This window comes from Oryx dammah, unplaced genomic scaffold (genome assembly GCF_014754425.2).
Source record: "Oryx dammah isolate SB20612 unplaced genomic scaffold, SCBI_Odam_1.1 HiC_scaffold_3, whole genome shotgun sequence".
NCBI lineage: Eukaryota > Metazoa > Chordata > Mammalia > Artiodactyla > Bovidae > Oryx > Oryx dammah.
This window is the reverse complement of record NW_024070187.1, coordinates 430401-446380: the sequence shown is the minus strand read 5'-3', so window position 1 is coordinate 446380 and position 15980 is coordinate 430401. Positions and strand designations below refer to the sequence as shown.

Here is a 15980-nt window from a genome sequence, read left to right as displayed (position 1 = left end):
TACTTTTGGTTCTCTCCAGAGTTTTTCTAATCCAAGTTATTGCATTGTTCATTATTGTTTGACTTTTCTGTATCTCTTCTAGGTCCTTGTTAAACATTTTTTGCATCTTCTCAATCCTTGTCTCTGGTCTATTTATCTGTAACTCCATTTTGTTTTCAAGGTTTTGGATATTGTTTACTATCATTTTTCTGAATTCTTTTTTGGGTAGACTCGCTATCTACTCCTCTTTTGTTGGGTTTGGTAACCTGCTGAGCATTTCTCTGACTTTTCATTTTGTTTAGGTTGCTGTGTTTGGGATGCCCTTTCTGCAGGCTGGAAGGTCATGATTCCTCTTAATTGTGAATACTGCTCTCAGTGGGTGTGTTTGGACCAGAGGCTTTTCAAGGTTTTCTGATTGGTGGAACTTCTTTCTGTGTTATGGTGGCTGGATCTGGATCTCTTCTCTCTGTAGTGCAGTGAAGTCTCTATGGGTTTTTTATGGCTTTGGACAAAAGCTATCTCTTAATGTTAGGGTTGTGCTCCCGTTTTGCTGGAGAATTAGCATGGTTTGTCTTGTACTGAAATTTGTTGGCTCTTGTGGGGAGCTTGGTTTCAGGGTATGTATGGAGACTTTTGGGTGTGCTCTTGTCAATTAATGTTCCCTGGAATCTGGAGTTCTCTAATGTTATAAAGTTCTGGAATTGAGCCTCCTTCTCTGGGTTTCAGTCCTCCTCTTACAGTAGCTTCAAGACTTCTTCATCCATACAGCACAGAAGATAAAACCACTAAGTTAATGGTGAAATAATTATCCATACCCAGGAACACCCAGAGAGATTTACAGAGTTATATAGAGAACAGAAGAGGGAGGAGGGAGATAGACATGACCAGGAGGAGAAAAGTGAGAGTCAAAAGGAGAGAGAGCAATCAAGTCAATAGCTGAATCCCTAAGTGCTCTCCTCAGCCAGGAACACCCAGAGAGAGTCACAGAGATATATAGAAAAGATCAAGGAAGGAGACAGAGCTGACCCAGAGGGCAATAGGGAAAGTCAAAAGTGGAGAGAGCAATCTAGCCAGTAATCAAATCCCTGAGTGAAAATGGATACTGAAGATTAGATTTTAAAGGTACAAAATTGATATCAAATATAAAAAAGCAAATATTAAAAACCTAGGATAGAGCTTAGACTCTCAAAAATACAATATAAAAAATATAAAACAAAATCAATCACAAAATTTTTTTTTTAAATATATGAAATTTGCTTTAGAAAAATAGTTTTTTTCTTTTCTTTTCTTTCTTTCTTTCTTTCTTTCTTTTTTTTTTTTAGAAAGGTAATGCTGCTGGCTGCTGCTGCTAAGTTGCTTCAGTCGTGTCTGACTCTGTACGACCCCATAGATGGCAGCCCACCAGGCTCTACCGTCCCTGGGATTCTCCAGGCAAGAACACTTGAGTGGGTTGCCATTTCCTTCTCCAGTGCATGAAAGTGAAAAGTGAAAGGGAAGTCACTCAGTCGCATCGGACTCTTTGCGACCCCATGGACTGCAGCCCACCAGGCTCCTCTGTCCATGGGACTTTCCAGGCAAGACTACTGGAGTGGGTTGCCATTGCCCTCTCCATAGAAAGGTAATAGTAGGGTATAAAAATGAAAGTTAATGGTGTAATAAAGAACTAATTTTTTTAAAAATAAAGAAGTTATAATAGTAAAAGATATATATATATTTAGGAATGTTTCTGGAGCTGTTGTGGTCAGTGTGGCATCAGTTCAGTGTCAGATTGTCCCTTGTTTCAGTTTGGGCTTGTTCTCAAGGTCTATAGTTGCCTCTCAAATACACAGTCTCAGCATGAACTGCAGGGTTTTAATCTGTTGCACTTGTCACTTCTCGGATGGTTAACGTTTCTTTGTTTATTTTGGCTTCCTTTGTTTGCAACTCTCTTCAGTGTCTAATTTCTGCCCTGACACAAGGGGTGAAGGTTGCCACTTATTTAGGCTCACTTGTTCAGTTTTGCTGTGGGGAAGGAGGGATACTGCAAACAAATGCCACTGGCATGTGTGGGGACTCCTTGCAGTGGATGGACCACACTGGGTTTGCCACGGACCCAAGTGGTGTGTATTTCCTCGGTCCACACTGCTCAGGCTCCAGGGTGCTCCACCAGGGTATTGTCCCAAGAGGACCCTGTGTTTCATGCACTTCCCAGGTCTAAGCTGCTCAGGTTCTCAGGTGTTCTGCAAGGGCACAGACCCAGATGGGCTGTGTTGTTTTGTCCCCTTCCCAGGTCCAGGCCACTCAGGCAACTGGGGGCTTGGTGACAGCACTGTCCCAGGTAGGCCACGTGTCCTATGCTTTTCCCAGTCCCAGGAAACTTGGTTTCCTAAGTGTGCTGCGATGGTACAGTCCCAGGTGTTCTGAGTGTCTCCTCTGGGTTCTGATTTCAGGCTGTAACACTCTGGTAGATGTGATCTGCCCAGGATCTCAGGAAGATGTAGTTATCAACTGGCAGCCTTATCATAGTTTGGTGGAAGATGTGGTCTCTGGGGCCATGATTGCAGCAGCTCCTTGACTTCTGGCTCTAGCTGTTACACACCGGCCTCTCTGTCTCCAGGGAGGCAGGGCCCTAAATGGCAGTCAGCTTGCTCTCTTTGGGTATTTGCTAGGGCACAATCTTTTGCTCTGTGAGCTCACCAGGGGTCATCATGCAGTGCAAGAACCTTTTGTGGGAAAGGTGATTTTTTTGTGTGTGGGGGGGGTGGGGGAGGCGTTGCTATCTCATATTAGCCCCCTCAGATTGTCCTCAGGACATTCAAGCCTAGTCCTTACCCTAAGGACTGGTGATGTAGCCTGCACCTCCCTGCAGTGTCCCCACTCACTGCTGGCAGAGGCAAGTGTCTGAGCTGCTTCTCCACAAGTAGTTGTAGTTAGGCACACATTCTGTGTTGTTGGTTCTTTTTGTTGTTGTTGTTGTTATGTTTCCCTCTGAGATTCATATAGGATAATTTTGAAAGAAGTTATAATCATTTGCTTACAGTAATCATTTCAACAAATGAATTTATTGGCTACTTTGAATTAATTCTGAAAGGAAATTATCAACACAGAAAAGTATATTCCTCACATTTTTATAGAAAAAGATCAAAAGTAATTAATTTGTCATCTGTACAACCATTTTCACTTCACTTGAATTAATTTCTCTATAGCTATTTACACAGTAAAATCTTAGAAAATGTTAACTAGAGAAGCAATTTTCTTTATGATGTATATATATATATATATATATTTTTAAATTGAGTTATAGTTGACATAGTATATTTGTTCCAGGTATACAATATAATGATTCACTATTTGTACACATTGCAAAATGAACACCATAAAAAAAATTAGTAATATCTGCTACCATTCATAGTTAGAAAAAAAAAATTCTTGTAATGAAGACTATTAAGATTTACTCTTTTGGCAACATAACATTTAGAAAATTAACAAGCAAAATATTACTTTAGGAACTTGAAAATGACAAGGATTCCAGGCATGATTCCCCCTGACCTGGGCAAAATAAATTCTGCTGTTCACACACCACTGGCTGAAAAGCAAAGTTAAGAATGATGGCACTAAAAATAAAAATTTTAAGTAGAGCTAAATGGGAAGAAAGTTGAGGGCAGAAGCCCCTCTGGGAGATGAGACACACAGTGTGGCAGCTGAAAGAGAAAATCAACTATTCCTTACCAGTCCCTGGGGAGATGTAAAATATATGATTAGAGTACAAAGACATTCCACACTCAACTCCCAAGACTGCCTTTGAATTATGGACTGATGTCCATAGCCTAGCTACAGCTCTGCTTGAACTCTGAAACAAACAACTGTTGAATTTGCAGTTGTAAATCTGTGAGATGCCATTGATTTTTAACATCAGAAGCTGCCACTAATATTGATAAAGTAATTTTCTAGTGAATGAAAATATATTTGGTGGGTGTGAAAAAACTTCCAAAAGATGGCACAATCACTATAAACAGGTGGAATTCGCTACTTCATTAATGAATTTCATAAGACTGGGACTCCACTAAACTAATAAATTGAAGAATATGGTTTGTTTACTCCTGTTTAAGAGAGGACAAAAAATGCTGGGAAAAAGAAGATCCACAAACAGTCTATTTTCTCAGATGTTGTGATGCAAATAAGAAAAGTCTAGTTTGGGAATCCTGCAGCTGGTGCATGCACCTGAGAATCAAAACAAGAATCACTGTGGGGCCATTTCAAAGTAATATGCCACACAGCTGGTCTCATTCAGCTGATTTTATGTAGTGCTAAGAGTATTTTTGAACAAAAAGATCTTTGTTACTGTCAACTGCTCCTGAGCATTTGTTTGTTTCGGGGAGAGTTTTTCTTTTCTTTTCTTTCTTTCTTTCTTTCTTTTTTTTTTTTTTAGGACTGAAAATGAAGGAAAAGAAGTGGTATTAAATCCTATCTTCAGGGATAAGTGTTATACAGTATAATGCTGTTTGTTTATTTACATCTCAAAGTTGTCATTAAATAATTCTTAAAACTACTTTTCAAAAAATAAAATATTGATTGGGTTTAATGTTATCCCTGAACAACAAGAGGGGAGATACTAAAGTTCTGTAAGATATTTAGAGAAAAGAATGCGTATTTTCCAGAGGATAAACATAGTATTGAGTAGGCCAAATATCTGTTCAGATTTTTCTGTAACATCTTGCAGATATGAGTCAACTCAATATTTATCTGGTATTTTAATTTCCTTTCTTTCTTCCCTCCTTGTTTCCTTTTTTTCTTCCTTTCTCTCTCATTTTTACTTTCTTCCTCTATATAATTTGTTTTTATTCCAAATTAAAAAAAAAAAAAGTTTTGGGGCCCCCTTTTTAAAAGCCAAAACTAGTGGATAAAGTCTGAGTCGACCCAGTGTTCTATTTACTCTTTCTTCCTTGACATTGATTCTCAAATTTAATGAACTAAAACTTACTTCACTTGGATAACAGAAACTCTAGAACTTTTAATCCTGACTTTCAAATTGCAGCCTCTTGAAAAAGTACATTTTATGCAAACATGCACATTCTTAGCTTCCCAAGAATACAGATCTGTTTTTGTTTTTGTTTTTCGTCTTGCTCTATTCTAGTCTAGTTAGTGCTTAAGTCAACATTTAAGAGATGGCCTTTGAACATATCATCAAGTTTTGGTTTAAACAACACTTGTTCTTCAGAATCCTAGGTAGTGTTATTTATGTGATACATATGAGTTTGGGGCATCTGTCATGGGCAGTTTTTCAGGTCTATAACACCATCTCCAATTCAGGCACCATGCAGCACATGTTCAATCCCTTTAAAAGACTCTCCCTACCACCCTCACTCTTGTACTATTACAAAGACTCAGGATTACATAAATATCTTTCAGGTGTTTTTTCAACTTCTTGCTTTTATTAAGAAGTAACACAAATATTGCCAGTGTTCATTGAACCCACTCTTTCTGATTAGGCAGAGCTTTTCAATACTGTGTAATACTTATGCTTCAGAAAAATAATTGAGAACTGAATATAACTGCTCTCTCTTGTCTGTTCAGGCTCATTAGATCTTATTCTTCTGATAAGTAACACTATTTACAAAAATAAATAAGGCCTTTCCCCAAATATCTTATATGTACTCTTTGTTTTCCTATATGGTAAATTTGTGGAAAAGATTAGATTTTCCATTGTATAAAAAAAGAAACAGAGTCACAGAAATTAGCACCTTAGCAATAATACTGATGGAAAAATATTTCAAATCAACTAACTTCTAATGTCTAGTCTTAATAAAATCCCTTTTTTCTCAGATATTAAGTCGATTTCTTAAACTATATTTAGGAAACACATACAATATTTTAATCCCTCTTTTTCAGAAATTTGAAATCACTTTCAAATAGTATTCTATAATGTCCTTAGATCAGTGGCCCCCAACCTTTCAGCATCAGGGACCAGTTTCATGGAAGACAATTTTTCCAAGGATGGGGGTAAGGGGATGGTTCTAGTGATAATGTGAGGAAGAACACATGAACCTTCACTCACTCCCTCAATTTTCCTGCTACTCTGCAGCAAGATGCTTAACAGGCCAGTCTCAGGCCTGCTGGCTGGGGACCCTTGCCTTAAATGATATCAGTACAAAATTCACCATTTTTGACAGCAAAAACATTTGATTTTATGTCTTAACAGAAAATTTGGAGAGTTCTGAGACATTCATGAAACTTGAGAATTAGGAAGCAAAGAAAACAAATGAAAAAACCTGAATTTTTGTGCAATGCTGATGTTCTTGTGTGGAAAGATTCTATTGACCTACAAAAAAAAGTCTCAAAAGGAATGATTCCTAGAATTTCTTTTCCTTAAGTAGACAACAAGAATTGAAAAATAATTAAACCAATACAGTATTGTAAAGTAAAATAAAGTAAAAATAAAATAAAAAAAAAAAGAAAAATAATTTATCATAAGGAATTTTTCAGGCAGCTTCAATGCAGCCTCCAAATGTTTGTACATTCTCAGGATCTGCAGAGTTAGTGGGTGTTTCTGAAATGTACAACTAGGTGCATTGGTGTAGAACAGAGCATCAGTGCTAAGAGTGTTGAAGGAGATCCAAGCAGCAGAAGTTTGATAAATCCATTCATTTAGAGACCTGGACTCTCTCTCCTATCTATACCAGCATTCCATATGCAGTATTAAGTTCAGTTCAGTTCAGTCTCGTCTCTCAGTCATGTCCGACTCTTTGTGACCCATGAATCTCAGCATGCCAGGCCTCCCTGTCCATCACCATCTCCCAGAGTGGACCCAGACTCACGTCCATCGAGTGTGTGATGCCATCCAGCCATCTCATCCTCTCTTGTCCCCTTCTCCTCCTGCCCCAATCTCTCCCAGCATCAGAGTATTTTCCAATGAGTCCACTCTTCGCATGAGGTGGCCAAAGTACTGGAGTTTCAGCTTTAGCATCATTCCTTCCAAAGAAATCCCAGGGTTGATCTCTTTCAGAATGGACTGGTTGGATCTCCTTGCAGTCCAAGGGACTCTCAAGAGTCTCCTCCAATAGCACAGTTCAAACGGATCAATTCTTCAGCGCTCAGCCTTCTTCACAGTCCAACTGTCACATCCATACATGACCACAAGAAAAACCATAGCCTTGACTAGACGAATCGTAGTCGGCAAAGTAATGTCTCTGCTTTTGAATATACTATCTAGGTGGGTCATAACTTTTCTTCCAAGGAGGAAATGTCTTTTAATTTAATGGCTGCAGTCACTATCTGCAGTGATTTTGGAGCCCCCAAAATTAAAGTCTGACACTGTTTCCACTGATTCCCCATCTATTTCCCATGAAGTGATGGGACTGGATGCCATGATCTTTAATTTCTGAATGTTGAGCTTTAAGCCAACTTTTTCATTCTCCTCTTTCACTTTCATCAAGAGGCTTTTTAGCTCCTCTTCACTCTCTGCCATAAGGGTGGTGTCATCTGCATATCTGAGGTTATTGATATTTCTCTCAGCAATCTTGATTCCAGCTTGTGTTTCTTCCAGTCCAGCATTTCTCATGATGTACTCTGCATATAAGTTAAATAAGCAGGGTGACAATATACAGCCTTGACATACTCCTTTTCCTATTTGGAACCATTCTGTTGTTCCATGTTCAGTTCTAACTGTTGCTTCCTGACCTGCATACATATTTCTCAAGAGGCAGGTTAGATGATCTGGTATTCCCATCTCTTGAAGAATTTTCCACAGTTTATTGTGATCCACACTGTCAAAGACTTTGGCATAGTCAATGTTGTCAAATATCTACATGGATTAGATTAAGGAGTAACTTAATGATGTGGACCTTACTTAAAAGTCATGTTATTATTTATCCTAAACTTTTTATATATTTTCACTTGCATTCATATCTACTAAAATATCTGTCAACTCTAAATAAAATAAATAAAATAAACTTCATTGGATATGCAGGTCAAGAAGCAACAGTTAAAACCAGACATGGAACAACAGACTGACTCAAAATTGGGAAAGAAGTACATCAAGGCTGTTATTTGTTACCCTGCTTATATAACTTATATGCAAAGTACATCATGCAAAATGCCAAGCTGGATGTATCACAAGCAGGAATCAAGATTGTGGGGAGAAATATCAATAACCTCAGATATGCAGATGACACCACCCTTATGGCAGATAGCGAAGAGAAACTTAAGTGCCTCTTGATGAAGGTGAAAAAGAAGAGTGAAAAAGCTGGTTTAAAACTCAACAATCAAAAAACTACCCATCATGGTATTTGGTCTCATCACTTCATGCAAATAGATGGGGAAACAATGAAAACAGGGACATACTTTATTTTCTTGGGCTCCAAAATCACTGTGGACAGTGACTGTAGCCATGAAATTAAAAGATCCTTACTCCGTGGAAGAGAAGCTATGGCAAATTTAGACAGTATTATTAAAAAACAGAGACATCATGTTGGCTACAAATATCCATCTAGTCAAAGCTATGGTTTCTCCAGTAGTCATGTAGGGATGTGAGAGCTAGACCCTAAAGAAGGCTGAGTGCTGAAGAATTGATGTCTTCTAACTGTTGTGCTATCGAAGACTTTTGAGAGTCCCTGGGACAGCAAGGATATCAAACCAATCAATCCTAAAGGAAATCAACCCTGAATATTCATTGGAAGGGCTGATGCTGAGGCTGAAGTTCCAATACTTTGGCCACCTGATGTGAAGAGCTGACTTATTGAAAACTACCCTCATGCTAGGAGAGATTGAATGTAGGAGGAGAAGGAGACAACAGAGGATGAGATGGTTGGATGGCATCAGTGACTTAATGGACAGTAATTTGAGTAAAATCTTGGGAAAGTTAAGGATAGGGAAGCCTGGCATGCTGCAGTCCAAGGGGTCACAAAGAATCAGACATGACTGAGCAACTTATCATAAGCATAAAACATCATTGGGTGGCAAGATGGTCTCAGTCTGTAGTTGTCTTAGTCTTATTCATATTTATATTTATATAAATATTTATATTTATTTATAGAGTCTTCGTACTATCCATAGTTAGGATTTATAATTAAAAAAGAGTCAAATGTAGATCAGTTTTACCTCATAGCCATTACTAGAGATGTAAGAGCTTAATTAAATCTTTATTAATCTGATGCTTTTTCACCAATGTGTTTGCATCCTCAGAGCATTTCTGCAACTCAAAGATAGGCAATGTGAGAAGATGGTTGTTATTCTTGAGAACAAGTTATTTTTTTAATCTTTTATCCTTCTCTGATGAAACTGAAGTTCATGTTTCTCTCCCAAGTTCCTTATTCTCCGTGCCTACTTCAATGTTTCTGTGATGTGTCAGACCAGTCTAACATTTTTATGCAGAATGTTCCCACACATGTAGCAAAAGACAAAACATTCACTTGTACTGAGAAGGGAACTCAAGACCCTGAAACTCTCATGCACTCATTTGGAGACTACATCAGCTTTCCTTTCTTTAGGATACACTATTTCTCTCACACAATATATAAAAGACAGTTAGATTAGCATGAAACTGTCATTAGTAGGCTGATACAGCACCAGGATTCTTGTAGGCTTTTTTGCTAAGCAAAATTCTTACTTTTGAAAATATGCATGAGGGACTTCCCTGGTGGTCCAGTAGCTAAGACTGCACTCTCCCAATGTAGGGGGTCAGGATTTGATCTCTTCATGGAACTAGATCCCACATGCATGCCATAACTAAAGATCCTGAATGCCGCAACTAGGAACCAGTGTGATCAAATAAATAGTTTTTTTTTTTTTTTAAGTAATTAAGTTATTATGACTAAAACACCTAAAGAGGAAACTTGAAGAACTTATAATCCTAGCAGTTTCTTTACCTGGTATCACTTGCTTGAATGACACTGTATTTTAAAGATCTTGATAAATGGCTTTGCATTCAAGTATTAAAACAACTCTGAAAATTGAGTTATTTGCCTATTTTATAGATTCCAAATCCCCTATTAGAGTAATTCAATAAATTTCAATATATGAATCACTTCCAATGACTTTGCTCTAATATTTATGAATTCTTATGATTATAAATTAAGTTAATAGGCATCAGGTTTGACTCCTTATGTCAGTAGTCATTAGTTCAGTTCAGTCGCTCAGTCGTGTCAGACTGTTTGCGACCCTATGAATTGCAGCATGCCAGGCCTCCCTGTCTATCACCAACTCCCAGAGTTCACTCAAACTCATGTCCATAGAGTCGGTGATGCCATTCAACCATCACATCCTTTGTTGTCTCCTTCTCTTCCTGCCCCCAATCCCTCCCAGCATCAGAGTCTTTTCCAATGACTCAACACTTCGCATAAGGTGGCCAAAGTACTGGAGTTTAAGCTTTAGCATCAGTCCTTCCAAAGAAAACCCAGGACTGATCTCCTTTAGAATGGACTGGTTGGATCTCCTTGCAGTCCAAGGGACTCTCAAGAGTCTTCTCCAACACCACAGTTCAGAAGCATCAATTCTTCAGCATTCAGCTTTCTTCACAGTCCAGCTCTCACATCCATACATGACCACTGGAAAAACCATAGCCTTGACTAGATGGACCTTTGTTGACAAAGTAATGTCTCTGTTTTTGAATATGCTATCTAGGTTGGTCATAACTTTGCTTCCAAGAAGTAAGCGTCTTTTAATTTCATGGCTGCAGTGCAGTGATTTTGGAGCCCCCCAAAATAAAGTCTGACACTCTTTGCACTGTTTCCCCATCTATTTCCCATGAAGTGATGGGACCAGATGCCATGGTCTTAGTTTTCTGAATGTTGAGTTTTAAGCCAACTTTTGCACTCTCCTCTTTCACTTTCATCAAGAAGCTCTTTAGTTATTCTTCACTTTCTGCCATAAGGGTGGTGTCATCTGCATATCTGAGGCTAGTGATATTCCTGGCAGTCTTGATTTCAGCTTGTGTTTCATCCAGCCCAGCTTTTTGCATGATGAACTCTGCATGTAAGTTAAATAAGCAGGGTGGCAATATACAGCTTTGGTGTACTCCTTTTCCTATTTGGAACCAGTCTGTTGTTCCACATCCAGCTCTAACTGTTGCTTCCTGAACTGCATACAGATATCTCAAGAGGCAGGTCAAGTGGTCTGGTATTCCCATCTCTTGAATTTTCCACAGTTTCTTGTGATCCACATAATCAAAGGCTTCAGTGTACTGTAAAGTTTTAATTTCATCTCTAGCAGAAGGAAGATATTTAATAGACTTTATTAAAATGCAGACTATTGATTAAGCACTTGCTTTCCTATCCAAGACTATATGGTAAATATTATCAGCTCCTTTTTATAGATGAAAAGTCAGAAATTTAGTGAGATTGAGCATTTTATCCCAGGAGCCAGAAAACAAATCTTTGACTTGAAACTAGATCTTTCTAATTTGAAGTCATGATACCATGTTGCCTCCAGTAACAAGTTTTGGACAATCAGGTAACTGAATTTAGAACTTTCAGTATAGAAATGAGATTTATTAGTATTTCATTTTCTCATTGCAATATACAAGAGGGAAGAAATTAATGTTCTCCTTTTCCAATTTCATTATTTAGAGTTTATTATGTTAAGAAGCTATAGCTCATTCTGTATATTTGCAGAAATATGTATACATATGTGTATATATATATATATATTTTCTTTTCTTCTCTATATTTATTTACCCATTTACTTTATTTTTTGTTGTTTATTTACCATAATATGATTGTGCTAAACTCTATCATGCTTTTTTAGACCAAAGATTGTACAAATATTTATAGCATATACTTCTATTTATTTTTTACTGAATGGCCTTATATTATATAGCTATACTAGTGTTTATTTAACTATCCTTTTTATATTTATAGACTTTGTTTACGCTCAGCATCTCTACTTCAAAGCCTAATTCCTGTTATTGATCCCAAACCCACTTCCACCGGTCACCTTTCCTTCCAAGTTAGCAGCAACTCCATCTTTCCAGTATCTCAAGAGAAATCTCTCTTTCTCTCAGTCCACACATACACAGGGTCAGTAAAGCCTGTTGGCTCTAGCTTTAAAATAAAACCTGAATTTTGTCACATCTTATTAAGTTTCCACTGCCACCACCCTGGCCCAAGCCACTGTCATCTCTCACCAGGAGTACTGTAACAATTGATGATGTCCTTCTCTACTGAAAACCCCTAATTCATTCAGAGTAAAAACCAACATTCCTGCCATAGGTCACAGAGTTAAATGCACCCCCACCCCCATCACCAGCCTTTGATCTCCCATGCTATCTCTCTCCCCTAGAGCTCCAGAGCTGAAAATCTTTCCTGCAGCCTTTGATCTCCTGTCCCCTCCCTTCCCCAGATCCTTCTGACCACACAGCCATCTGGACTCTTTTTGTGACACGTAGGCTTGCACCTGCCTCAGGGCCCTTCCACTGGCCATTCTCTCTACTTGAATCACTCTGACAGTTGATGTCCACAAGGCCCCCTCCTTCACCTTCTTCAAGTATTTTCTCAATGTCACCTTCTTAGTAAGGTTTATTCTAACTGCCACATTTAATTTTAGACTTCCATCTCACTACTACTGATCCTTTTGGCCAAATTCTACAATGTTTTAGTTACTTTTTGGCTGTACCCCAGGGCATGTGGGATCTTAGTTCCCCAACCAGGGACAGAACCAACGCTGCCTGTGTTGAAAGGCAGAGTCAACCACTGGACAGCTGGGGAATTTCCACTTCTATCTTTTTTTTTTTTTTTTTCAATATAGCCTGAAAGTGAAAGTGTCAGTTTCTCAATCATGTCCAACTCTTTGTGATCCCATGGACTATAGCTTGCCAGGCTCCTCTGTCCATAGAATTCTCCAGGCAAGAATACTGAAGTGGATTGTCATTTTCTTCTCCAGGGGATCTTCCAAACTCAGGGATCAATCTTGTGTTTCCTGCATTGCAACCATATTCTTTACCATCTGAGCCACCTGAGAAATCCATAATATAGCATAGATTTAAAAAAAAAAAATCATTATCTTTTATTGTTATTTTGTCTCTCTCTGTTACAAGAATGTGACTTTAGGGGATATGGGGAAAAGGGGCAGGAGTCCTTGTGAACTTTATTCACTAATGTATCCCAAGTATCTAGAACAGAGTCTGAAGCATGAAGTTTGCTCAATAACTGCTGAATGAGTGAATGAACGATCAGTGATGCTAATTCATGAGATATTGAAAATGCTATTCATTCAGTCGTGTCTGACTCTTTGCAACCCCATGAACTGTAGCCCACCAGGCTGCTCTGTCCATGGATTTCCTAGGCAAGAATATTGGAGTGGGTAGCCATTCCTTTCTCTGGGGGATCTTCCTGATCTAGGGAGCAAACCTGTGTCTCTTGCGTCTCCTGCACTGGAAGGTGGATTCTTTACCATCTGAGCCCCCAGGGAATGCTAATTCACATCTGCTCTACATAATAAAAATGGACAGTATGAGTGATCAAATGTGATAGAAGTAGAATTTAAGAACCATAAGATGTTTAAAGTTTATCAAATACAACTCATTTCAAAATTTAGAAAACAGCACCAGAGAAATGAAAGAGATCATACTGCTGGTTTATGGCAAATAATAAGAAAAGTCTGGATTTTTTGGCTTAGTGCTCTTCCTCAATCCATCACTGGTTTTGTTAGCTGTCTTCTAAGTTTAACCTAGACTTCTTGAGTCTCTGAAGGACAGTCATAATTATATTCAAATGGTGTTTAACTTATTCCTCTCAAGATATGCTGACTAATGCCTAAAGAAATGGCATCTTGATAGCTCATACACCAGCTCCAAGGATCCCTCACTCAACAGTCTGAGATCAGCCACCAGAACAAATGCAAATGAACCCCAGACTCAGGATCAGAGCACAGTGGGATCCCAGAATCTATCACCAATTGATTTAAGCACCTAGCCCTCTATAGCCTCATCTGTTTTCATAGATGACTGTTTCTCACATACAGTTAATTTAAAAATCAATCCAAATGCTTATATATCTGAGAGACAATTTGCATCTTACAAAAGATATTATTAGCCTTTGTGGTATTGAACAGGAACATCACTCGGAAAGAAATGAAGGCTCAGTAAGTTCTTCTCAGTAGGCAGATTTCTGCTGTCTCTTTGCCTTGTCCTCTTTCCCTAGATGTCGTTCTTTTCCTCTGCAGAGTGGAAAAGCTGTGATAGTGAGTATCTAAGTTCTTTCAAAACCAAAATTAATTTCTGCTCTTCCAAATTGTTAACTTTCAATTCTTTTTCCTAAATTCTTTTTTTTTTTTTTTAAACTATAGAGTAAGAACACCAAATAAAGGAAAAGAAAAGAAAAAAGTCTGGAAATAAGAAGAGAGATGCCACCCCTGGTCCCACAACCACAGATATTTCCTACTGAGGATGTGGAGGAAATGACTTGTGGGAGCCACTTATCCACAGGAAAAAAAAAAAAAAAAAGGTGAAGGGAAAATCAAGGAAATTAAAAGATGCACTTACTGTTAGACATGATGGTCTCATAACCTTTAATGAACTGAATAATGGGGAAATAATTCTGTAACATTTTTGTGACTCAGCTTTATTAAAAAAATATTTCTTACACTTATTAAGAGCAATACATCATGCTAGGGGCAGCAAATTATAAAAAGAAATATATCCAAAGTAGTAACAGTAATATCATAGTACAAAGTGCCAGAAGAGCACAAACATTTACAATCTGCTAAGAAAAGGAAAAAAAAAAAAAAAGAAACTAAAAAAAAAGAAAGAAAGAAACTTAAGACTCATACAGTAATCAATAGGCCTTAATTCTCCTAATACATGCTGTTGAAAAACTATAATTGACAGTAATACTGTTTCCATATCTGAAATAAACATGAAAGATAAGGAACACTATGCATTTTTACAGCCTTAAAGCAGAACATTTGAAGTGTTTACAGAAAATGGAAATGTTGTGATTGCTTTTGTTGTATTCAGTCACTAAGTCATGTCTGACTGTTTTGCAACCCCATGGACTATAGTCCCCCAGGCTCCTTTGTCCATGGAATTTTCCAGGCAAGAATACTGCAGTGGGTTGTCATTTCCTTCTCCAAGGGATCTTCCTAACCCAAGGATCAAACTTACATCTCTTGCATTGACAGCTGGATTCTTTACCACTGAACCACCAGGGGAAGCTGATATTATTGCTTTAGTGGGTTTCAAACCACCAATGTCTAAGTTCTTTGAAAGAATAGGATTTAAATTAAAATTTATAATATATAAACACCCAGGAAAAAATATCATTCCATGTCTAATTTTATTCCCTAGAGTTAAAATTTCCATAATTATCATGCATGTGTGCTAAATTGCTTCAGTGGTGTCTGACTCTTTGCAACATCATGGGCTATAGCTCCCCAGGCTCCTCTGTCCATGGAATTGTACAGGCAAGAATACTAGACTGGGTAACCATTCCCTTCTCCAGGGGATCTTTCCAACCCAGGGATTAAACCTGGGTCTCCTGCATTGGAGGGAGATTCTTTACCATCTGAGCCACCAGGGAAGCCCACCATAGATATCTAACCTGCATCCGACAAAGATCATAGCTTAGGTCTACATTGCTTCTTGCTAGTGAGTTCCAGTCTTGTAAAAAGCCCAGTTCATCCATACTTGTCTCTGTCATGTATACTTCACTCTCAAGCGAATGTCATAGATATATATGCATATTACTATCAATATACTGTTTAGCGGGCTTTTCCTGTGGTTCATCAGTAAAGAATCCACCTGCCAATGCAGGAGACATAAGAGATACAGGTTCAATTCCTGGGTTGAGAAGATCCCCTGGAGGAGGGCATGGCAATCCACTCCAGTATTCTTGCCTGGAGAATTCCATGAACAGAGGAGCCTGGCGGGTTACAATTCATAGAGTCTCAAAGAGTCAGACATGACTGAGACAACTTAGCGTGACTGTTTAGCAAAGTTACCCAAGTAGTCACCAGAGCATAGGTCAGAATACTAAAATATTAAGGGGCACAAGAGGAATAAGTGCTTAAAGAGAAACAAAGCCAGATTTGAA

The 15980-nt window shown here is 38.3% G+C and overlaps 1 long non-coding RNA gene across 1 annotated transcript in view; it reads left to right on the top strand.

The window, feature by feature from the left end:
* The window catches only part of LOC120861651, a 77575-nt gene extending 62802 nt beyond the window's left edge, over positions 1–14773 (top strand). Inside the window, exons 3-4 of the long non-coding RNA XR_005720569.1 lie at positions 14091–14130; positions 14236–14773. This is a non-coding gene — a long non-coding RNA (uncharacterized LOC120861651). The remainder of the gene's footprint in view (positions 1–14090; positions 14131–14235) is intronic.
* Positions 14774–15980: the final 1207 nt, after the last annotated feature.